The 26254-nt window shown below is 45.1% G+C and overlaps 1 pseudogene across 1 annotated transcript in view; it reads left to right on the top strand.

Annotated features, from left to right (window-relative positions):
- The first annotated feature begins 988 nt into the window (after positions 1–988).
- The window catches only part of LOC147464009 (protein NDH-DEPENDENT CYCLIC ELECTRON FLOW 5-like), a 36765-nt pseudogene continuing 11499 nt past the window's right edge, over positions 989–26254 (top strand). Inside the window, exon 1 of the transcript XR_015185555.1 lies at positions 989–1551. The product of XR_015185555.1 is annotated as a protein NDH-DEPENDENT CYCLIC ELECTRON FLOW 5-like (transcript). The remainder of the gene's footprint in view (positions 1552–26254) is intronic.

Here is a 26254-nt window from a genome sequence, read left to right as displayed (position 1 = left end):
AGCATTTGAGCATTGGCGGCTCATAATGGTTGAAATGTACATCAAATAGACATAAAGACTACATTTTTGAATGATGATTTGCATGAGGAAGTGCAAGTAGCATAGCCTCGAGGTTTTGTTCAAAAAGAAACAAAACAAGGTGTGCATGCTTAAGAAGATTTTGTATGGCTCAAAGCAAGCTCCACATGCTTGGTATAAAAAGAGTCATTCTTACTTGGCTATACATGGTTTTTAGAATAGTCCAACTCAAAAAACTTTGGGTCTCAAGTGTTCCGCGGTGATGCATTTCTAATCATTGTGGTGCTCTCACTAATCCATCCTAAATCTATCAATAATAACTTGTTATTACCATAAGTTTACTCAATTTTTTATAACTTGTCTTTGCAATAAGTTTACTCAATTTTCATAACTATGATTTTCAAGAAACACATCAATACCTTGATTTTGAAATTAAATTGCTCATTTACACACCATCACTTTGGTTGTCTATTCTAAAAATTAGATTCACTTTTCCAAAAGCTTGGTGAGCATTATTATGTGCATGTTGAATTCTTCTCCGCTATAAATTGTTTTGCGGTGCTCCAAAGTCGATGAGACGTTAGCTTGGCCTAGGGACCAAAGTCAAAAAAGTATATTTTTCTTGTTCTGGCGAATCATCATCAACCAAGATTGTCCACAGACGAGAGTGCCAATCAAAGCTTATGATTAGAGGCTATTCTAGAAGATGCCTTTGACACTCAAGCTCTACTAGACTACTGGGGCTTTTGAAAAGACTCAGACTCAATGTTGGGTAATTTCAAAGCTAAACTTTAATATTTTTAGCTTAATTTTTCACTGAGCACTCCGAGCACGGAGCTCAATTTTTTGTCCACCATACTGACATAAGATCCACTCTGCAAAGTTTTCTTGCTAAAGAATATGAACCAATTACACTCTGCTTGCCTTCCTTGTACAACGTTTTGGTGATCCAGATACTTTTGAAGCTTGCATGGAGGCAATGGCGTCCTCGTTAAAGCCGCCTGCCTGCTCGTTGTGAAGGTTACTCGAAGATTAGAAAGCAGACAGAGCAAGCTCTATGCAAAATCATTATGGCATCAGCCTTTTGGTCTTCAGTCAAGGCCAAGCAGGATATGTTTACAGGTCGATTGCTCCGCAAGGGGCCTCGAAGAGGTGAAGCCACTTCAAGCTCCAAAGTTGCAGGACAAATTTGGCTCAGAGAATCTGCAATTTTCGGATGTTGCTGGTAGGACTGTGGCAGAGCTCAAACTGGCATCAGGTACCTCAGTACGCCTACTATTGGCAGAGGCACGGATCACATCTTACAGCTGCCGCCTTTGGCATGGTAGCTGCGAAGAAATGTTGTATACTGATGTGTCAGAAAGCTCCGTCAACGGCATTGATAGAAGTGTACATGGGGCTACTCCTCAGCAGTTTTTTGTAACTGGTGGCATGGCTCCCTCTTTAGCTCACTCTCTTGATCCTCACATTAGCCTTTGCAATAACAATTGGTCAGTACAGTCGGTGGCAGTCGATCCAAAGGAGCACGTTCAGGTGTACATTGTGTATGAGAGAGAGAGAGAGAGAGAGAGAGAGAGAGAGAGAGAGAGAGAGAGAGAGATATTTATCGTCTATATGAGGCCAAAGTCGGCCTATTAGTCAAATCAAGTATATATGTGTGTGTCCTCCATCTATCGGGAAAGACAAAACAGTCCAAACTGGTCCCTGGTGTATGATGGGATCTATGTGGAGGGGGATGGAGCTCTAGTACTAGGGATATGTGCATGTCTATATGCTGAGGGTAGTGCATTAATGTAGATGCATCAAGCTGGCTAGCTCCATCCTGTGCTAATAGGGGATATAAAATGTGGTAGATGTCAGCCATCATCTGGGCTTGTCTCTCGTAGCAGCTGGACGAGAGAGAGAGAGAGAGAGAGAGAGAGAGAGAGAGAGAGAGAGAGAGAGAGAGAGAGAGAGAGAGAGAGAGAGAGAATGAATATTCTATTGATATACCAAAAGGCCAATGACACCAAAACTTACTACCATCATTTGAATGGTACAAACCGTGTATAGTAAATAACCGATAAATACATTCTGTATTATACTTGAACTATTTGCCTGTCCCCGAAAATACATATTAAACACTTTTTATTGTTCCTGTCACAAAGTGATGATGTGGCATATCCAACTGGAAAGGAATGGCCAAGGGACAAGAGAAATTGAACCTAGAAGATGGCCGATGGAGCCTAAGGGGTTAGAGTTTTAAAAGAGAAAAACCTCTTGCAACTTAAATGTCAGGTGCAGCGGAATTGAAATGATGAAGATCTAGGTTTTACACCTCCACCTATCTTTTACTTCTTTTGCTTGCGTTTAGTGATTGCTTTTAGCTAGAATGATTTTTCCCTTCCTCTTTCCTTGAAGAGAGAGAGAGAGAGAGAGAGAGAGAGAGAGAGAGAGAGAGAGAGAGAGAGACCCACTTGGGTCCCAACCAACCCTCTTAAGGGCCCCCCACACGGCTGTCAATGTGGTATTTGCTTTAGATTGCGTAAATGGAATGTACACACATGCATATCTCAAGTGCAGACTCTACTGACTCGAATGGAGAATGTCGCCTCAGTAACTCTTCAAGATGAAGCACCTCCGGGTTGATTTGGTGCACCTTTCGATCCGTCTCGATGTAGAATTGCTGATGCCACCAAGGGGTAGATCTGGGGCTGATTTGTGCTCCCGATGTGACAGAAATGAAGGGCTGAAAACGCAGATCTTGACGATGCCGATGTGGACAGCAATGGAAGCACTCGATGCCGGCGAGGAAATGGCCGAGGAGAGGCTCGATGGGCTGCCGAAGTACCGGACTGCAATGGAGAGGCTAGCGAATGAGAATCCGAGCCGGTTCCGGTAGTCCATCGTGCATCAGGCGCAGTTCCGTCTTCATGGCTCTGCTTATTGGGGCATAAGCCATGAAGAACCCAAGATCACTTGCAAGAGAAGGATCAAAGATTTTTGTTTTGAGCCACTGCTTTTCTTAGAGGCAAGTGCCATGAAGTGGTGGATATCTATGCTACCAACCTCACACTTCAAGGACTTGGCAAGCTACAAGAAAACTTTTGGGCCGAAGTTACATGCCTTCAAAACATTTTCCTTCGGAGTGCAGCTTCTACAGAGTGGGTAGCCTGAAATGCTTGCCACGAAAACCCTAGCAGATTACAACTTGAAATTTCTTGACATCCTCAGCAGGCTGCTCTTCTCAAGCCGATAACCTTGGAGGCCTAGTGTGATTGCTATATCTGGGACTATCATCACCGCTACAAGAACATTGTCTGATCAAGCTAGTTTCGATCATTCAAGAGCTTTTGGACCATGCTTGCGGTTGGTGTCACAAGACGGGCACCACGTGCCAATAGAAAAGAGCAGACTGAACAGACTTTTAGCACTTCAATAACAACTGAACTGAAAAGAGAGACGACACTGCGACACGGAGTGGCGAAATTCCACCCCAGAGAGAATTGGCCCCAAACCTTGGCGCCCCCTTTCGGTATTTCTTATAATTGCATCATCAAAGTACAAGCCGGTACACCAAAACTCTGCACCTTCTCCAGGAAGCATGCAAGAGAATGAGCCCTAACCTCATATTAAAAGGCCCTAGAGGCCCAAAAGCAGTTTATAGTAAAAAGCCTTCAAACTCAAAAGCATCTGGTCCAAAAGCAAAGCCAAAAAGAGCGTAAATCACGGAAATCCGTACAGCCTGGCACGTCATCAGCTAGCGCAAAACGCGGAAATCCGTACAGCTTGCCACGTCATCATGCCAGCGCAATCTTCAAAAATATGCCACGTCATCAATTTTTGCGTGTATGTGTGTGCAGGTCCTGCTTTATTTTAATCCTGTCACTTGGGGCTCCATCGAATGGCGTCCCCATAAGTCGGTAGGACTTCTTCTGTTACTTGTTCTTCTTAGGGTTTAGGCCCCTCGGCCGGTAGCTCCGTTCTTCAGTAGGTCGACACCTCAGCAGTTTGTTACAATTGGCTATAAATTTAGGAAGAAACCTTGTCACGTGACACATCCAACCCTATGTGTCCGTGGACAAGCTACAGCATAGCAAGGTTCAGTTCAGTCCAGTCAGTCTAGATTAGCGAGTGATCTGGCACTTTTGTGAGTTTGTTCGCAGACCGTGCATGTCCAGTCACTTAGTGTAGATGCATATCCTCTGGTTGCACACAGCATGATCATAAGCATTCCCATCAGAATCCGTTAGAATCCTTCAGGGGAATTTTCTAGTGATTTTAGCCTATTTTACCTATTTTTGACATTTTTCACTTATTATTTTTAAGTGACTTTTGTTGGAAAGTAGGTAGGGCAAATCGAGTAAGTTTGTATATAAGCAAACCTAGACTAGCACTTTCTGGCAAAAGAGGCAGCAGGAGCACACGCTCAACAGGCAACTTCTCAGCAGAACCCCAAGCCTAGCGTTTTTGCTCCACAGCAACCACCTAGTGTTTTGGACCGGATCAGCCAGCGTTTTTGCACTTCCAGATCCCTGGCGATAGAAGACTCAACAAGAGACCTAGCGTTTTGCAGTTGCAGGCCATCCGGTGACAGCAGAGCCATTTTCAGCCCTAGCGTTTTTTATTTGTAGATCAGCCCCAGCGTTTTGCAGATTTACTGCGACGGAACATCAAGAACCATAAGCGTTTTCAGTTTTTAGCCCTTAGACACCGCAGATCAAGTCCCGAACCTCGCAGATCTCACCTTCCCGCATCAGTTCCTTGCCGCACGGTCAGTTTCCGCAAGGTTTACAGTGTCAGCCCGGAAAATGCAGATTTCAGCATCTGCGTTTTCACAACGTCGTTGTTGCATCGTCGCCATCGACATCATCACCAACATAGAGTCAGAATTCAACAGATAGAAGATTTGCAGATTTCAGCCCTTAGCGTTTTCAGATTTCAGCCGTCTCGTCGTCGTCCTCATCGTCGGCAAGTCCAAGCATTAGAGATTTGTGCAATCATAAGTAGACCGCTCTCGCCATAGAGAGTGGGGCCTTCGGAGGAGGGTTTTACAACGTCCCTAGTGTCGTATTTCTCTTCGCTCTCTATCTCTCAGTCTCATACACTTTCACGCACAGTGTCCATTCACTTTGTTTGTGATCATTGCACTCTCTCACTAAAGGAACGGAAGGCTCTCCCTTCCGTAAGTAAAAGGAATCTATAAGCACAGTTCGGAGCACTCATATTGAGCAAAGTTCAAACATTCATTCCGCTATACCTAACATTGGTATCAGAGCTTTGACAGTGTTATGTATCACTCAAGGAAAGAACCACAAGAATCACAAGAATTTTTTTTTTGCTTGTTGCGGTCGCACGAACCCAAGTTCGCTTGGGCGTGTCGATTCCTAATCGTGTTTTTGAAGAGTGACAAGAATCCCAAGAAAGAAGGGCTTGTCCAGCCTCCCCTTGTGCCTCTTTTCACTCATCGAGAGCGGACCGTGCACTTAGCGGCCGGCCAATCGATATAAGGTTGGAAAAAGCAACCTTGGTGTGAGCGCAAGGCCGCCAAGGGGTGCGCCCGCGGAAAAGAGCAGAACTCGGGTGAAGAGAAGATCCTTCTCTAACACAGATTGCATGCGAAAGAAGCACCCAAGAACCTCAAGAACCGCAAGAACCTCAAGACACTCAAGCACCCAAGCACCCAAGACTCCCAAGAACCCAAGTTCCCCGTGAACTTAAGAACCCAAGACCACAAGAACCCACAAGAACCCAAGACTTCAGTGGATGGTCATCACTCGAAGCGGAATGGATACTTCGCTGGGAGGTGATGAGCATGAGAGAGGCGAAGAAGAATTTTTTCCCTCTAGGAGGGTTTTCCGACCCTCCCTCTTCCCCATCTACACCAAGGATTGCACTAACTCCTATGGAGGAGTTGGAGCAGATGTTTATGGACAGGAAGTTAGAACGCGAAGCAAGAAGAGCAGAAAGAAAAGCAGAAATGAAGCGCGAACACGAAGAAAGAATGGCAGCCATAGCGCGTGAGCGCGAGCAAGCACGCTTGGAAGCCAAAGTAAGCAAACCAAATTGGATCGTGAGTGCGACGGAAGACAAGCAGAAAACAAAGAAAGACAAGCCGAATTTGATCGCGAGAAGAAAGCAAGAAAGGCAATGAACGACCGACACATGGAAGAGATGTTGCGACTATTTTCTCAAGTGCAGGCGCACTTTGCACAGAATCAGGAGAAGGAGACTCTCAGTCTCTTCTTCTCCAAACCATGACACACATGATTTGCATGATGATGATTTGAATGACAATGATAAGCATGATGATTTGGATGACAATGACAAGCATGATGATTTGCATGAAGATGATGTGATTGTTCACAAGGATGATGTGTTAGTTGATACTTTTTCTAGCCAAGCTAACCTCGTTGCAAATTCGATCAGTCACGAAGAACCGATCTTGGCTCTCGAGCCTAGGTCCCAAGAACCTCTTCAAGAAGAACCGATCTTGGCTCTCGAGCCTAGGTCCAAAGAACCCTCACAGGAAGTACTATGTGTTCGCATGATTGGTCAACATGCATTGTTCGAGTGTTTCATTCGCGATCGTTTCCTGTATTTTCGTTAGCATCTTTATGTGATCCCTTTTCCTAGGCATGACATATTGTATGTTGAGCACGTTTCACTCATGGATGAGCAAGGATGTATGCAGATTTTTCATGAAAAGCTGAAACGTATGTATGTAAGGAAGTCACATTCCATGTCTCTTCCTTGGCATGACACATTCATAGAAAGAGCACATAAAAGTATGAGCACCAAGCATGGGCATTTCCGTTGTGAATTGCCACAGTTGATTGCTTTAGATCAAAAGAGACAGATTCGATCTCATTGTTTGCGTGTGTGTGGTGAACGGTTTGGCACTCCGTCTATTTGTTTATCTACATTGCATGCACAGTCTTTGAGGAAGACAAGATTTTTTCCACTCACTTTACATGGAATAGGTATGTTCATGGTTTTGTGTTGGAAATGGGTTCAAGAATTTTCAGCCATTGCTTGAAGAAGAAAGAAGCATGACACTCGACGAAGTTGAAGCATCGAAGGAGCCACAAAAGACTTTGTCGCTTTCGGCGCGGCCCAAAGAAGCAAGCGTTGCAGACCTTTATGAAGTTCAAGTACCGCATGACCCACACATCAGAGTGGGCCTGCGAAGAGTCTCTTCCAGGATTCCGGATACTATTGGCAATCTCCCTCGACGCCATACAGTTCGGTACCAGTACCTCACTTTGAAAAGGAGGGGATGTCACGTGACACATCCAACCCTATGTGTCCGTGGACAAGCTACAACATAGCAAGAGTTCAGTTCAGTCCAGTCAGTCGAGATTAGCAAGTGATCTGGCACTTTTGTGAGTTTGTTCGCGGACTGTGCATGTCCAGTCACTTAGTGTAGATGCATATCCTCTGGTTGCACACAGCATGATCACAAGCATTCCCATCAGAATCCATCGGGGGAAGTGATTTTAGCCTATTTTACCTATTTTTGACATTTTTCACTTATTATTTTTAAGTGACTTTTGTTGGAAAGTAGGTAGGGAAAATCGAGTAAGTTTGTATATAAGCAAACCTAGACTAGCACTTTTTGGAAGAAGAGGCAGCATGAGCACACGCTCAATAGGCAGCTTCCCAGCAGAACCCCAAGCCTAGCGTTTTTGCTCCACAGCAACCACCTAGCGTTTTGGACCAGATCAGCCAGCGTTTTTGCACTTGCAGATCCCTGGCGACAGAAGACTCAACAAGAGACCTAGCGTTTTGCAGTTGCAGGCCATCCGGCGACAACAGAGCCATTTTCAGCCCTAGCGTTTTTTATTTGCAGATCAGTCCCAGCGTTTTGCAGATTTACCACGACGGAACATCAAGAACCATAAGCATTTTCAGTTTTTAGCCCTTAGACACCGCAGATCAAGTCCCGAACCTCGTAGACCTCACCTTCCCGCAGTAGTTCCTCGCTGTAAGGTGCAGCGGAATGAATGTTGTATTTTCTCAAGATTAGTGATCTTTATTGCTCAAGGTTCCTTTTAGTTCTTAGGGAAAGAGAGAGCTTTCTAGCTTATGGAGAGTGCTATGATCACGAACAAAGTGAGTGGATATTGTGCGTGCAAGTGAATGAGACTGAGAGAAGGAGAGAGAAGAGATACGACACGGAGAGGTTGTAAAACCCTCCTCCGAAGGCCCCACTCTCGTCGGCGAGAGTGGTCTACTTGATTGCACAAAAATGTACAATGCGAATGCAATGGGACTATGCCGATGACGACGACGGTGATGACGACGACGACTTAGGCTGAAATCTGTGACTTTCTTGGTGGCTAAAAATGACTGTTTCTCGCTGTTTTAATGGCTGAAAAAATGACTGTTTTGTCGGGGTCGAAAAGATGATGAAAAACGCTGCTGTCATCTGCTCTTTGGCTGCGTTTTTGGGGGAAAATTCCTTGCTGAAAAACGCTGGGACAACAGAGTTTTTCTTGCTGAAATTTGCAGGTTTTCAAGTGCTTAATAACTCCTTACCCGGCTATGGTGATCTGCTGCAAATTGCTTGATGAAAACGTTGAATTGGCTGAGGTTTGTATGGCGTTAGTAGTTGCTAAAAACGTTGATCTGACCAAGGCGAAAACGCTAGCTCTCACTGCTTGCTGGCGATCTCTGCATGGGAGGAAAAACGCTAAGGCAACCAGAGAAATGGGCGATCCCAAGTTGAGGATGATGCGGGGGAAATGGGCCTCACCAAGATGCTTGGAGAGGGTCTTGCTGAGAGAGGGAGGGAACACATGTTGCTTGGTAGCCTGCTGTGCTCCTTGGCTCATCTGCCAATTTGTGCTAACTTGGGTTTGCTTATAAATTAACTTACCCAATTTGCCCTACTGAGTACCCAACAAAAGTCACTTAATAAATAAGTGAAAAATGTTAAATATAGGGAAAAAATAGGCTAAAGTCATCTGAAAAATCCCCAAACCGACTCTGATGGAAATGCTTATGCTTATGCAACCAGAGGATATGCATCTACTCTAAGTGACTGGGCATGCACGGTCTATACGAATAGACTCACAAAAGTGCCAGATCACTTCTAATCTAACTTGACTGGACTTTGACGGAAACCCTGTTATGGTGTAGCTTGTCCACGGACACATAGGGTTGGGATGTGTCACGTGAAATCCCCTCCTTTTTAAAGTGAGGTACTGGTACCGAGCTGCATGGCTTCCTTGTAGTCTGCCAACAACTCTGGATAATCCTTGAAGAACTCTTCGTCTACCCACACCGCTTCATGGGTTCCTCGATCTTTGAACTTCAAAAAATATTGTCGTACTTGTTTCTTCGAACCATGACGAAACCGATGCAACAAGACTTGCTCCGGCTCCATGACTTCTACTTCATCGATGATCTCCGGTTCTTCTTCTTCCGAAACGTCCTTTGGAGGTGTTCCGTGAAACACTTTCAACCAAGAAACATGGAAAACGTTGTGCATTGACCATGAGTTAGGCAACTTCAATTTCATTGAACCTCATTAATCTTTTTGATGACTGGAAATGGACTATACATACGAAAAGATAACTTAGGACATTTCTTTCCAACTTGCTTGAGACGTTGTTTCATAATTCGTAGATACACCCAATCTCCTTCCTTGATCGAGACCTCCTGACGATGCTTGTTAGCCTATCGAGAATAAGATTCTTGAGCCTTGCTTAGCCGAAGCTTCACACTCTCAGAAATCTCATCCAATGACTGACTCTCAGCATTGGCATCAGGCATTTGACTGACCGATCGAGTCAACAATGACTGGAATCGGCGGCCAAAAGCTGCCTCATACGGAGTTCGACCAATAGCAGAAGAGAATGAATCATTGAGAATAGCCTGTACCAATGGGAGATAGAGCTCCCATTGAGACTGCTGATCATGAACATAAGACTTCAACACATCAAAAGCCAATTGATTATAAATTTTCGTTTGACCATCTGACTGTGGATGAAAAGCGGATGAAAAATTTAACTTTGTGCCAAAATTTTCAAAGAGTGCACGCCAAAAGTTGGACGTAAACTTAACATCCCTATCTGAAACAATGGACTTTGGCAAACCACAGAGGGGGTACCAATGCTTTATGAACAATCGTGCAACATCTTGTGCAGTAACTGTGGCCTTACAAGGAATCAACATGCAGAATTTGCTGAAACGATCAACAATAGTTAAACATTGAGTGTTCCTTGAATGCTGACTTGGTGGTAAGTTAGTCACAAAATCCATAGAGATATCTTGAAAAGGTCACTTGGGAATAGGCAGCGGAAGCAAGAGGCCTTGCTGCTTACCCCGAGGAGCTTTTACTTTTTGACATATAGTGCAATGTGTGACATAACTAAACACATCTTTTCGCATTTTAGGCCAATAGAAAAATCGTTCAATCTTTTCCAATGTGTTCATACCCCTGTGCCCACCCGTGAGAGAGTCATGTGCATCATGCAATATGACTGGCCTGAGAGAGGGCAACACACATAGATGCTGACGAAAAAATAACAATCCATCACGAATGAGATTGTTGCTGGGCCCTTGGGAAGCAAGAGCCTGCAACCAATACTTATCAAACTCCGAATCTGCATACTGATTCTTCATGCTGTCAAAAGACTCACCTGTATACAAAATATGGTTCTTGACTCAAGAGCCAAAATCTGTCCTTTGCGACTCAACGCATTTGCAACAGGGTTAGCTTTTCCAGGCACATACTCAATCAAACCGCCAAATTGCTCAAAAAATTGTGTGACCACCGCGCTTGGCGATCACTCCAATGTGCACTAGGCATAGACTGTAGCCACTTGAGGGCTTGATGATCTGTGCGCACTGTAAACTCTCTACCATACAAAAAATGCTTCCAATGCTTAAGAGAGTGAATGACAGACAAAAGTTCTTTATCATAAACTGAATAATTCTTTTCCGCACTATTGAGCTTCCCGCTAAGGAAAGCTACAGGACGACCATGCTGCTGGAGCACAGCGCCTATGGCGACATTGCTCGCATCCGTCCATACCTCAAAGGGATCATCCCAAGAGGCTAAGATAAGACACGGTGCTTCTGTCACCGCAACCTTGAGAGTTGCGAAAGCCTCAATGGCTGCCTCGGGCAAGTCGACGCGCTGACGACGAGTCTTTACCCCTTTCAAAACATCAGTCAGTAGGTGCAGCAATGCGTGCAAAATTCTCTATGTGCGAACTATATGCTTGACATAAACCAAGAAAAGAACGCACATCATATGCAGTTTTGGGCAAATCCCAATTACGAACCTGTTCCACCTTCGCGGGGTCTAGCTTGACGCTTCTGTAGAAATGATATAACCCAGATAAGTGACTTCAGTAAGAAAAAATTCAGACTTCTTAGCTACAATGTACAACTGACACTCATCCAAACGAGTTAATACCCTTTCAACATCCATTTCATGTTGTTCCCACGATGCAGAAAAAATGAGAATATCATCTAAAAAGATGAACACACATACACCTACCATGTCGCCGAAACGACCTACCATGAGACGATTGAATGTACCCACGGCTCCTGTCAATCAAAAAGGCATAACATATACTCCCATTGCCCTCGCTCGGTGCGAAAGGCGGTCTTGAAAATGTCGCCTTTGAATACCCGTACCTGATGGTACCCACTTTTGAGATCGACCTTGCTGAAAACCTTTGCCCCATTGAGCCTATCCAAGATATACTCAATGCGAGGCATCGGAAACTTGTTCTTGACGGTCATCTTGTTTAATGCGCTGTAATCAACACACAAACGAGACGAACCTTCCTTCTTGCGAACGAACAAAATAGGGGCAGCAAAAGGACTTACACTAGGACGTATGAATCCTCTAGCCACCAACTCCGTGAGTTGTCGCTCTAACTCTTCCTCCTGTGACTTGTTCAAACGGTAGGGAGTCTTACTGACCGCTACGCTCCCTCCATAAGCTCGATGCGGTGGTCCTCCGGCCGCTTCGGTGGGAGACGAGGTGGAAGATCATCTTGCAAAAAGAGATGTTTAAATTTCGTAAACAACTCCGAATACTTACCTGGAGCCTGAATGCTCTGGGAATCTGGGGCGGCATATATGAATGCGCTTGTGCTCCTCGTCGTAATTCACGCTTTACCTGCACATGCGAGATGAGAGGCAAAGAATGCAAGCCCTCCTTAGCACGAATGATGAGGGGGGAATCTGTTTTGGCATGCAAAGTGAGAGTTAGAGCCTCCCAATCAACGAGAGGGTTCAGTTCACGAAACCATTTCATGCCTAAAATCATATCACATCCTGAGAGAGGAGACACAAGAAATTTTCCTACGAAAAGAAGCTTGTTGAACGGTAACATCACATCAAGGCACTCCTTCGTGATGAGAGAGTCCATACCAGGAGCGAAGCCAGAAACCTCGATAGGAGATTTCTGACTAACCTCTAGGCGGGCTCTCTCAACAAGAGGGGGACATCATGCATACTGCCTGGATCAAACAATATGGTAAAAACGCTGTCCTTTTACATGACCATAACACTTCATGAGAGATTCATCAATGTGTGTGTCAGAGTCATGAGAAGATGCAGGTTGTGTTGTGATAGAGTTTGTGGTAGTTGCGGGTGCCTTTGGTTCTTTAGGTGGGACTGTCTTAGGACAGTTTTTCTTAATGTGACCCTTAATGTGACATTGAAAACATCTACCTTCTTTAGCATAAATCACTTGTTCTTCAGCTGTGATGTATCCTCCTATAATTCCTTGTGAAGCTTTTTCATCATGGGTTAGCTTAGGTTTTGCAGGTGCTTTAGCTTTACCCTTAGATTCATTGTTAAAGTTCTTTTCCGAGAATTAGAGGAAGAAGGGCTAGAAGAATTACCATTCTTACCGTCTTTCTTCTACCTTCTTACCATTCTGTGTGTTTTGAGACTTCTGCGGGGTTCCTTGAGAAGTCTTGTTTTCCTTAGGCTTTCCTTTGTTGTGCTTCATCTCGTGGGCGAGAGCAATTGCTACCGCTTTGTTGAGATCGATGGGATCGAGTACCTCGACATCATACTTGATACTCGTCCAATCCGTAAAGAAATGCCTCCTTGCGTTTCGCATCCGATTTGCGTAATTGAGTGCCAAGCTGCAAAACACGATTAGAGAAAGACATAACCGGCATACCATTTTGCTTGAGAGCTCGCCAATCGTCCTTCAATCGTGCAAGATACTGAGGTGGCATAAACCGCGCCTTGAGCTTGTCTTGGAAATCAACCAACTAAAAGAGAGGGGCGTGAGAACGTCGGCTGCCTCTAGGTGCGCGGCTAGCTGTGCCTCTTGCCATGCCTGGTACCAATTTATGGCATCAGCGACAAGGTACATAGCTGCCGTCAAAACTTGCTATTGCCTGTTTTCTTAGTTGTCGCAAAATAAGCATTAAATTGATGCAACCAAGAATGAATAACATAGCATCCATCTTACCGTCATACTTACTGAAAGTCAACTTCTCTTGTGACTGGATTGTGTGAATCCGCATCGTGGCTTGTGCCACTTGACGAACTCCCACGATCTTTGGGTGGTTCGGTCTTCGAGGCGAGGAGTTGGGCAATAAATTCTTGATTGCGAAGCTCCTTTGAGCTTACGCTCGGCTCCTTTTCATGCTTTCGTTCATTTCGTTCAGCGCGTTCTCGTTTGAGAGCAAGCCGATTTTCTTCTTGTTGTGCGGCAAATCTTGCGTTTCTTTCGTCGCGCTCGCGGTCCTTGCTGCTTGATCTGTGGTCATTCTTGCAATTTTGTCATCGCGCTCACGGTCCTGAGCAAGGCTCTGGCCTCCGCGTCTAAAGGCAAGGCGCATGTCTTCCTTCTATCCATCATGGCCATCAATCTGCTTGACCATTGCCCCATAGGGGGGTCTGGTGTAGATGGCGAAGGGGGAGGGTTGGAAAAATCTCCTGGTGGGGAGAATCCTTCGTCGCCTCTCTCGTACTCATCACCTGAATGAGAAGTATCCATGCCGCTTCGGGTGACGACCATGCACTATGATCTTGGGGTCTTAAGCTCTCGAGGAACTTGGTTCTTGAGGGTCTTGAGGTTCTTGAGGTCCTTGATTCGGGAGAATCTTGGGTTCTTGAGGATCTTGAGGTTCTTGAGGGGTTCTTGAGCTTGCAAATCGTGTTGAGAAGGATCTTCTCTTCACCCAAGTTCTACCCTTTTCTGCGGGCGCACCCCTTGGCGGCCTTGCGCTCACGCCAAGGTTGATTTTTCCCACCTCACGTCGATTGGCCGGCCGCTAAGTGCACGGTCCGCTCTCAATGAGTGAAAAGAGACACAAGGGGAGGCTGGACAAGCCCTTCTTTCTTGGGATTCCTGTCACTCTTCAACAAAACACGATTAGGAATCGCCATGCCCAAGTAAACTTGGGTTCGTGCGATCGCAACAAGCAAAAAAATTATTGTGGTTCTTTTCCTTGAGTAATGCAGAACACTTCCAAAGCTCTCATACCAATGTAAGGTGCAGCGGAATGAATGTTGTATTTTCTCAAGATTAGTGATCTTTATTGCTCGAGGTTCCTTTTAGTTCTTAGGGAAAGAGAGAGCTTTCTGTCTTATGGAGAGTGCTATGATCACGAACAAAGTGAGTGGATATTGTGCGTGCAAGTGAATGAGACTGAGAGAAGGAGAGAGAAGAGATACGACACGGAGAGGTTGTAAAACCCTCCTCCGAAGGCCCCACTCTCGTCGGCGAGAGTGGTCTACTTGATTGCACAAAAACGTACAATGCGAATGCAATGGATTGATGCAATGGGACTATGTCGATGACGACGACGGCGACTTAGGCTGAAATCTGTGACTTTCTTGGTGGCTGAAAATGACTGTTTCTCGCTGTTTTAATGGCTGAAAAAATGACTGTTTTGTCGGGGTTGAAAAGATGATGAAAAACGCTGCTGTCATCTGCTCTTTAGCTGCGTTTTTGGGGGAAAGTTCCTTGCTGAAAAACGCTGGGACAGCAGAGTTTTTCTTGCTGAAATTTGCAGGTTTTCAAGTGCTTAATAACTCCTTACCCGGCTATGGTGATCTGCTGCAAATTGCTTGATGAAAACGCTGAATTGGCTGAGGTTTGTCTGGCGTTAGTAGTTGCTAAAAACGCTGATCTGACCAAGGCGAAAACGCTAGCTCTCACTGCTTGCTGGCGATCTCTGCATGGGAGGAAAAACGCTAAGGCAACCAGAGAAATGGGCGATCCCAAGTTGAGGATGATGCGGGGGAAATGGGTCTCACCAAGATGCTTGGAGAGGGTCTTGCTGAGAGAGGGAGGGAACACGTGTTGCTTGGTAGCATGCTGTGCTCCTTGGCTCATCTGTCAATTTGTGCTAACTTGGGTTTGCTTATAAATTAACTTACCCAATTTGCCCTACTGAGTACCCAACAAAAGTCACTTAATAAATAAGTGAAAAATGTTAAATATAGGGAAAAAATAGGCTAAAGTCATCTGAAAAATCCCCAAACTGACTTTGATGGAATCTGATGGAAATGCTTATGCTTATGCTTATGCAATCAGAGGATATGCATCTACTCTAAGTGACTCGGCATGCACAGTCTACGAATAGACTCACAAAAGTGCCAGATCACTTCTAATCTAACTTGACTGGACTTTGACGGAAACCCTGTTATGGTGTAGCTTGTCCACGGACACATAGGGTTGGGATGTGTCACGTGACACTCGCTGCACGGTCAGTTTCAGCCCGGAAACGCAGATTTTAGCATCTGCGTTTTCAGCGCTTGGTCGTTGCATCGTCGCCCATCGACATCGTCACCAACACAGAGTCAGAATTCAGCAGATAGAAGATTTGCAGATTTCAGCCCTTAGCGTTTTCAGATTTCAGCCTGTCTCGTCGTCGTCGTCATCGTCGTCGACATCGTCAGCAAGTCAAAGCATTGTAGAGATTTGTGCAATCATAGGTAGACCGCTCTCGCCATAGAGAGTGGGGCCTTTGGAGGAGGGTTTTACAACGTCCTTGGTGTCGTATTTCTCTTCTCTCTCTATCTCTCAGTCTCATACACTTTCACGCACAGTGTCCATTCACTTTGTTTGTGATCATTGCACTCTCTCACTAAAGGAACGGAAGGCTCTCCCTTCCGTAAGTAAAAGGAATCCTTGAGCACAGTTCGGAGCACCTAACAAACCTAGCTCTAATTTTTGGTGCAAGTCTCAAAATGGAAAGCCAGTCGTCTTTTCGAGTTCGATTGGCATTGAGAATGCGTTTTCATTTTGATTTAGCAGTTTTTTGAATTTTGTTTGAGAACTTATTTGGTGATTTTGTTTGAAATAAATGGTATCTATTTTAAACGTGTCTTGGTGATGATTTCAATTGTTCAATGCTTGGTGATTTACTCCCAATTGGAGTAGTGAAAAATGTTGTTTTGGTATTGTCTAAACCTTGGAACGACGCAAAGGGGATGTTTGGGGAGCGTTTCGTTGTATGCTTGATAACCTCGAAATGACGAAGACGGGATGTCTGGGGAGCTTTTGGTTGTATGCTGAAATCTCCAAGCGACACAGGCTGTCAACAGGAGGTGTATTTTTCCTGTTTCCTTCTCTAAATATGTGCTACTTATTTTTTATTTATTTATATTTTTACCTGTTTTCCCCGAAACCCTTGAAAAGGTGCAAGTGGACATTGCATGGCCAGTGTGAAACGATTGCGGCCGAACAGGTTTCTCACATCGGGAGTCTAGGTCGGTTAGTCTGGGACTGGTCGGATCTGTTAGCACTGAATTCTGATGAGTATGGAACTCTGTGTGCCCCAAATGAAATCTGGGCCACTCGGAAAGTCACCTACAACTTTATAAGTGAGTGGGAACTAAGGAATTAACTCAAAGGGGCAAATTGGACACTTGGCAGTTGTAGAGCAACCTGCAGGGCACCTCAGCTGGAGGGGGCGCCCAAGAGAGAGAGGGGGCTGATTTTTGTTCATTCAGTGACCTAAAGTGTGTGTGTGAGTAGTGGGTGCAGGTTGACAGCTTTAATGGAAAGCTTGCCTTCTCCTCTGTCTCATGTAGCGCGATGATTTGCTCTCGTGCATCTCTCTCTCCCCCTTTGGCACATATGGTAATGCCTCACTAGTTGGGCTACTCAGATGAATATGTATAGTTCTGGGGGTTTATGCGCGTTTGCCAAGGCAAGAGCCTTTTGAACAGGAACCGGATTAGCTAACTAGTAACCCCCACAGGTATGCACAGTTCCATCGCGAAGATTGCGAGTTTGGAGAGTTCTCTCGCGTGAAAACTCGTCCAATTCACAGGGGAATTGTCCCATTGTGTGCGGGAGCCCTTGGGATACGTGTAGGCCGCTCCGCTAAAAATGATCCAAAATAGAGAATTACAGCCTGCTTGTTTTTCTGCAGGTTTAGGGTTTCGCACCTACATTGCAAGGGAACACCAGGGGAGCTTTGTGAGAGCCTTGGGATGCGTATACAGGGTTTTGGGCACCCGACAGCAGAAAAGGAGAGAATTACAGCACACTGAATTTCTGTGAGCTCACAAAAAAGCTCCTAAATTGCGAGGGAATCCGTCCTAGACAGGTGTTTTTTGACCTACAAGGGTTTTTGGGCCGTTGTGTTGCGACAATCAAGTCAAAAACCTACGTTTTCAGCCCTTGCCAGGTTTGGACAGCTTTGTGAGAGTTTGGCCTAAGTGTACGGATCGTCAACTGTTGATTAATAAAGAAGGGGCGCCAATTTTGGGGCCTAAAAGGTGTCGGTCTCGTGTGCACAGTGACATTCTAGTTGCTGGACGCAATTGTGTTCTGTGTTAACAGGTATTTGAAATAGTACCGTCCTCTACGTTGTACAGGTCGATTATACAAGCTACGTTCTGGGGAGCGTTTGGTTGTATCAATCCTTTGAGCTCATGGCCCGGACCTTTTTATGTTATTTGCGGGGGGGACTGATGAGGTAGTCATTGAGTAGCTTCATATCGTAGACCGTTTGTCTCGGGGGTGTTATTCAAAATCTTGTAACATGCATATGTGAGCATTTGTGTTGCATTGTGATTTACCAACCATTGAATATTCCTAATTGGGTGAGATTGCCTAGCTATGTAATTTTAGTGCATCGACACACCTGTTTGAGATTGGGTGTGATGGCTAATTTTGCTATGCGAGAATATCAAGAGCTCCAATCTGGAATGAGAACATACTCCTTATTGGATGAGATTTTTCAGGGAAGCCAATGACCCAGGATATCAAGTGCTCTGTTCTGGAATGAGAAAATTGATTGTCTCTCGGAAATTTTTGAGCTAACTTGAGTTGTTTTGCAGATATATTGTAACCGCGAACGATTACTCTTCTTTCAAGAAGGGGGGATGTTACAAACTGTTGATGTGTCAAGCCACTGAAGAACGGAGCCAACTTGCAGATCTAAGTGGAGGGGCCTAAACCCTAAGAAGAAGCAGAAGAAGTTTTCACCAACTGAAACCGGCCCGTAGGGCGGTAGACTTTGGCTTTCACCCGTAACTTTACTTTAGACTTTACGACACAAAGGAACTTCACGAATAAGCTTCTCACTGGAATTCAACACTTCAAGACAAACCACGGCTTGGTAGCTAGAGCTCTACCAAGTAGACAACGACACCCTGTTTGCCCCAAATATTGGTGCCCCTTTCGGTATTTCTTTATTCTTATTATACTTGAGAAAAACCTGTAAACTTCTACAAGCTGTCCCACTTTTATCGGGCTGAAATTGCTCTACTCTAACCCGATTTCGGCAGCATAACCACAATAGAAGTCTCCACGGACAAAATCCCAAGTCCACTGTGACTTTCCACACACTTTAGAGCACTTTACAAAACCTGTCGAGAAATTACAGCTCTCTGAATTCTCTGTTTTGCGCTCCGATCTGCATGCCGATCACTTCTGTGGATAGCCCTCGAGCTCTCGCACTTGTAGGGTCACTTGTCCCTTGAATTAGACGAATTCCTCGCGCGAAATCTCTCTAAATTTTCTTGTACAGGCACCCAATGCTTTCCAGAGGCTCTCTTGGCAAATAAACGATCCAAACGCTTTTATCTAACCCTCACCAAGCTGTCCAAACCTGTCCATGGTTGTAATTGCAGGTTTTTGATCCGATTTCGCCAGCATAACGGCGCAAAACTCCCTGTAGGTCAAAAGTACACGTCAAGGACACTTTCCCCTATGGGAAGCTTTCTAGTGAGCTGCAGGTCAATTTCAGCATCTTGTGATTTTCTGTTTTGCCACTGTTAGGTGCCTACTACCTTATACACGCATCCCAAGGCCTTTCCGAGGCTCCCCAGGCGATTCCCTGCAGTTTAGGTGTGAAACCCTACACCTGTAGAAAAACACAGCAGGCTGTAATTATCTGTTTTGGACCGTTTCGAGCGGAGAGTGAGCACGCTTACACGTGTCTCAGTTGCTCGCGCACGCAATGGGACAGTTCCCCTGTAAATCGGACAAGTTTTCACGCGAGAAAATTCTTTGTTTTCGCATTCCTTGGCAATGGAACTGTGCGTACCTGAAGGGGATTAGCAATTAGCTAATCCGGTTCTTGTACAGAAGGCTCTTGCCTTGGCAAACACGCACAAAACCCCCATAATTGTACATGTTCATCTGAGAAGCCCAACTAGAGGGGCATTACCATATGTGCAAAGTGGAGAGAGAGAGATGCGCAAGAGCAAATCGTCGCGCTACATAGAGAAAGGGAGAAGACAAGCTTTTCATTAAAGCTGTGAGCACCTGCACCCACTACTCATGCACACTGTAGCACAAAAATCAAGTCAAATAAGCCCCCTGTCTTGAAATGGGCGCCCCCTCTTGTTGATGCTTTTGGCAGATGTATCTGGAGCCCCATGTGTCCCTTATGCTTCTTTTGAGTTAGTTTCCTAGTACCCATTGACAAGTGTAGCGGGGGCCTAAATAACTTTGAACTGAGCCTGGACACCCTTTTATTGCTTGGATTCTAGTGCCGATCGGCCCGACCAACTCGTGGTGGCCCTTCCTGATTGCGGGTGAAACTCTCGACCATCAGCCGTTTCACACTGGCCATACAATTCCGGCCATTTGCAACTTCAAAAAGAGGGTCCCAAAAATTAAACAAAAATCATCGGAAAGAAATCAACAACTCAAGTTAGCAATTGCCACGTCCTCGTGACACCAACTTACAGGTCCTGCCGAGTACGGGTGTCACGTGACAAGCTACAACATGATCAGGGTTCAATTAGTCCAATCAGTCTAGATTAGAAGTGATCTAGCACTTTTGTGAGTCTATTCGTAGACCGTGCATGCCCAGTCACTTAGTATAGATGCATATCCTCTGGTTGCACACAACATGATCATCAGTATTCCCACCAGAATCCATCAGATTCCATCAGGGGAATTTAGCCTATTTTACCTATTTTTGGCATTTTTCACTTATTAATTTAAGTGACTTTCCAACAAAAGTAGGTAGGGCAAATTGGGTAAGAAAATATATAAGCAAACCAAAGTTAGCACTAAATGGCAGAAGAGGCAGCAGGAGCTCCACCGCTCAACAAGCAACTTCTCAAGCAAGAACCCTTGGGGGCGACTCCCTCAAGCAAGATCCCCCATTGTCCTAGCATTTTTCAACAAGGAACATCGCCAGCCATCCTCAGTCACTAGCGCTTGTATCAGCATCGTCTTTCATCGCCGGAGGTCACAGAGAAGCTAGCGTTTTTTAAAAGACCAGCATCACTAGCGTTTTTGGTTTACAACAGCCTAGCGTTTTTGGTTTCAGCCTCAGCCTTGCAGATCCGGCACATGCAGTGATTGCAGCCCTAAAAGACCATCAAGATCAGCCCCGAAAGGTAGCAGATTCAGCCCATGAAGAAGTAGCAGATTCAGCCCCAGAAAGACCTCAGTTTTCAACCCTAAACCTGCAGATTTTCAGCGTCAAAGACCCACAGAAAACAGCCCCAAAAACAACGTTTTTGGCTCAGTCGCAGATTTCAGCCCATAGCGTTTTTGGATAGTAGTAAGAAGATTGCAGATTTCAGCCATTAGGTCGACTTCGTCATCCCCGTTGTCATCGTCGACATAGCCTAAACTTGCATCAGTTCCATGCATTCCATTTGTTCCAGGTTGTGCAATCATAAGTAGACCACTCTCGCCGACGAGAGTGGGGCCTTCGGAGGAGGGTTTTACGTCTCTGGTGTCGTATCTCTCTTCTTTCTCTATCTCTCAATCTCATACACTTGCACGCACAGTGTCCATTGACTTTGTTTGTGATCATAGCATTCTCTCATTAAGAACGGAAGGCTCTCTCTTCCATAAGAACAAAAGGAACCTTGAGCACAGTTCGGAGTACTCATCTTGAGCAAAGCGCAAACATTTCATTCGTTGCACCTAACATTGGTATCAGAGCTTTGGTAGTGTTCTGAATAACTCAAGGAAAGAACCACAAGAATCACAAGAATTTTTTTTGCTTGTTGCGATCGCACGAACCCAAGTTCTCTTGGACGTGTCGATTCCTAATCGTGTTTTTTAAGGGTGACAGGAATCCAGGAAAGAAGGGCTTGTCCAGCCTCCCCTTGTGCCTCTTTTCACTCATTGAGAGCGGACCGTGCACTTAGCGGCCGGCCAATCGATGTGAGGTGGGAAAAAGCAACCTTGGTGTGAGCGCAAGGCCGCAAAGGGGTGCGCCCACGGAAAGGAGTAGAACTCGGGTGAAGAGAAGATCCTTCTCAAACGCGGTTTGCAAGCGAAAGAAAACCTCAAGAACCCAAGACCCTCAAGAACCCAAGAACCCAAGTTCCTCGTGAACTTAAGAACCCAAGATCCCCAAGAACCCAAGTTCCTCGTGAACTTAAGAACCCAAGACCACAAGAACCCACAAGAACCGACGACTTCAGAATGGTCATCACTCGAAGCGGAATAGATACTTTGCTTGGAGGTGATGAGCATGAGAGAGGCGAAGAAGAATTTTCCCCACCAGGAGGTTTTTCTGACCTTCCCCATCTATGTCAAGGATTGCACTAACTCCTATGGAGGCTTTCCACAAGATGTTTATGGAAAGGAAGTTAGAACGTGAAGCAAGAAATGCAGAAAGAATGGCAGAAATGGAACGCAGACATGCAGAAAGAAGAGCAGAAATAGAGCGCAGACACCAAGAAAGAATTGCAGCCGCCGTCAAAGGAAAGAGCAACCAATACAGGGAAGAGTTCTTGCGACTCGTTTCTCAAGCTCAGGCACAGATGCAAGAGATTCAAGAAAAGGAGACTCTCTCAGTCTCTTCTTCTCCAAAGCATGACACACAGGATTTGCATGATTGTGAGAAGCATGATGATTTGAATGACAATGATTTGCATGATGATGATTTGATTGACAATGATAAGCATGATGATTTGCATGATCAAGTTGTGATTTCTCACAAGCATGATGATTTGCATGATCAAGATGTGATTTCTCACAAGCATGATGAGTTGCATGAAGCTGATGTGATTGTTCACAAGGATGATGTGTTAGTGGATGCTTTTTCTAGCGAAGCTAACCTCGTTGTAGATTCGATCAATCACGAAGAACCGATCTTGGCTTTCGAGTCGAGGTCCAAAGAACCCCCACAGGACTATTCGATCATTCAGGAAGAACCGATCTTGGCTCTCGAGCCTAGGTCCAAAGAACCCTCACAGGAAGTATTATGTATTCGCATGATTGATACGCACGCATTGTTCGAGTGTTTCATTCGTGATCGTTTCCTATATTTTAGTCAGCGTCTTTATGTGATCCCTTTTCCTAGGCATGACATATTGTACGTTGAGCACGTTGACTCATGAATGAGCACGAATGTATGCGGATTGTTCATGAAAAGCTGAAAAGTATGCATTCAAGGAAGTCACATTCCATGTCTCTTCCTTGGCATGACACATTCGTAGAACGAGCACATGAAAGTATGAGCACGAAGCATGGGCATTTCCGTTGTGAATTGGCACCGTTGATTGCTCTAGATCAAAAGAGAAAGATTCGATCTCATTGTTTGCATGTGTTTGATGAACGGTTTGTCACTCCATCTATTTGTTTATCTACATTGCATGCACAGTCTTTGAGGAAGACACGATTTTTTCCACTCACTTTACATGGAATAGATATGTTCATGGTTGTGTGTTGGAAATGGTTTCAGGGATTTTCAGCCACGGAGATTCTTGAAGAAGAAAGAAGCATGACTCTCGACGAAGTTGAAGCATCGAAGGAAACTCAAAAAACTTTGTGTCGCTTTCGGCGCGGCCCAAAGAAGCAAGCGTTGCAGACCTTTATGAAGTTCAAGTACCGCACGACCCACACATCAGAGTGGGCCGGTGAAGAGTCCCTTCCAGGATTCCGGATGTTGTTGGCGATCTCCTCGACGCCATACAGTTCGGTACCAGTACCTCACTTTGAAAAGGAGGGGATGTCATGTGACACATCCAGCCCTATGTGTCCGTGGACAAGCTAGAGCATGATCAGGGTTCAATCAGTCTAGATTAGAAGTGATCTGGTACTTTTGTGAGTCTATTCGTAGACCGTGCATGCCCCGTCACTTAGTATAGATGCATATCCGTTGGTTGCACACAGCATGATCATCAGTATTCCCATTAGAATCCATCAGATTCCATCAGGGAAATTTTCCAGTGCATTTACCCTATTTTATCTATTTTTTGCATTTTTCACTTATTAATTTAAGTGACTTTCCAACAAAAGTAGGTAGGGCAAATTGGGCAAGAAAATATATAAGCAAACCAAAGTTGACACTAAATGGTAGAAGAGGTAGCAGGAGCTCCACCGCTCAACAGGCAACTTCTCAAGCAAGAACCGTTGGGGGCGACTCCCTCAAGCAAGATCCCCCGGGCCCCATTGTCCTAGCGTTTTTCAACAAGGAACATCGCCATCCTCAGTCACTAGCGCTTGCATCAGCATCGTCTTTCATCGCCGGAGGTCACAGAGAAGCTAGTGTTTTTGGAAAAACCAGCATCACTAGTGTTTTTGGTTTACAACAGCCCAACGTTTTTGGTTTCAGCCTCAGCCTTGCAGATCCGGCACATGCAGTGATTGCAGCCCTAAAAGACCATCAAGATCAGCCCCGAAAGGTAGCAGATTCAGCCCATGAAGAAGTAGCAGATTCAGCCCAAGAAAGACCTCAATTTTCAGCCTTGAAGATCATCAGTTTTCAACCCTAAACCTGCAGATTTTCAGCGTCAAAGACCCACAAAAAACAGCCCCAAAAACAGCGTTTTTGCCTCAGTCGCAGATTTCAGCCCATAGCGTTTTTGGACAGCAGACAGTAGGAAGATTACAGAATTCAGCCATTAGGTTGACTTCGTCATCCCCATCGTCATCGTCGACATAGCCTAAACTTGCATCAGTCCCATGCATTCCATTTGTACCAGATTGTGGAATCATAAGTAGACCACTCTCGCCGACGAGAGTGGGGCCTTCGGAGGAGGGTTTTACAAGGTCTCTGGTGTGTATCTCTCTTCTCTCTCTATCTCTCAGTCTCATACACTTGCACGCACAGTGTCCATTCACTTTGTTTATGATCATAGCATTCTCTCATTAAGAATGGAAGGCTCTCCCTTCCATAAGAACAAAAGGAACCTTGAGCACAGTTCGGAGCACTCATCTTGAGCAAAGCGCAAACATTCATTCCGCTGCACCTAACAACGGGGCAAATAAATAAAAGTCTACCAACTTATGGGAACCCCGTCTGATGGGGCCCAATCGACCCAAAGACAGTTAAAATTAAGCCAGACCCACCCACACACACACAAAGTCAATTGCGTATGAAGCCAATGATGTGGCAGACTTGTACGGATAGCCCGCAATTTGCGCTGACATGCTAACTAACACTGTACGGATTGCTGCAATTCGTGCTAACATGGTGACGCAGCACTGTATGGACTGCCACAATTCTCGCTGACAGGCTACTGACGTGGCGGTATGGATTTATGTGAAACGTGCTGACAGTTTTTTGGACTCCACCCTTTTGAGACCAGATGCTTTTAGAATTTGAATGCTTTTCATGTAAACTGCTTTTGGGCCTAGGGCCTTTAAATAAGACCCATGGGTTCTCACTCTAGCAGTCTACCCGCGGGAGATGCAGAGCAGAGCCATGGGAGTTGTACCATGTTGAAGAAATATAAAGAAACACTTGTAATGTGCAGTGGAAATGTTAAGGATATAGCTCGGATCTAGTACTCCACACAAACACAAGGTTACTTTACTTCACTTGGAAAGAGAAACTGAACCGAACACAATGAAGAGAGAGAGAGAGAGAGAGAGAGAGAGAGAGAGAGAGAGAGAGAGAGAGAGAGAGAGAGAGAGAGAGAGAGAGAGGGACAGCACCGGATGTCAGGTCCCAACCATCCTCAAGGGCCCCCTTGCTCTGTTGCCAGAGTGTGAGGATTAGTGGTGCTAATCCTATATTTAAGACTAAAACTTCATACTTAAGATCGAACTGAGACTCAAGAGACTGAATGTGTATTGATTGATTGATTGAATGCTTGAATGAATGAATAAAAACTGAGCACAATAGGCTCCTTATATAGGAGACGAAGAGACACAAATGAAAAGACAGGTCTCATGGTGAAGAGACATGACTTTAGACGTAAAGACACATCCTTTCGGCAAAGAGCTGCAATCATTGGACGAAGAGTCGCAACAGTAGAGCAAAGGGTTGTGACAAGTCGTCGAAGGATTGTGGCTTTTGGCGAAGAGGCATGTCTCTTGAGCGAAGGGTCGTGACCATCCAAGCGTAGGGGTTCTCCTTGGCATAGCACTTTGTGTATCTGCAACTAGGAGTAGATGTAATACTGTAACATAGTCACAATCATGACATTCCCTCTCATTTAAAATGAGAGCCTCGGTTAAAGGAATGACTTCTGATGTGATAGAACTCTGGAAAAGCATTGAATCTTCGAAAATCTTCAGTCTTTGACTGCTAGTGCAATTCAAACCCGCATGCAGTTTTAGGAGTTGGGGGGCTCAATGGCCGCTATAGTTCTTAAACGAAGCGTTTTTTGAGCCCTTGATGGGCTAGCCCACCCAATGATGGAGCATTTTTCTCTTGCTAGCCCAACTTTCCATTACTAGTGAAAGTTGGTGCAGGTTGAGTGCTTTAATTTGCCTATCTACCATCGCAAAATTGGCCGGAACATAACTTGGCAACATAATTCGAGGATTAAGGTAGACTTTCATGCTGGTTTCCTCGCTTTAGGCTTTTTTTTTTTCATACACCACAAAGTTAGGCAAAAGCTTGTGTTTACAAGACACTAGATTGTC

This window comes from Adiantum capillus-veneris, chromosome 2 (genome assembly GCF_014529385.1).
Source record: "Adiantum capillus-veneris isolate H3 chromosome 2, ASM1452938v2, whole genome shotgun sequence".
Classification (NCBI taxonomy): Eukaryota; Viridiplantae; Streptophyta; class Polypodiopsida; order Polypodiales; family Pteridaceae; genus Adiantum; species Adiantum capillus-veneris.
Note: the sequence above shows the minus strand (reverse complement) of the source record. Positions and strands in the feature narration are given on the sequence as shown.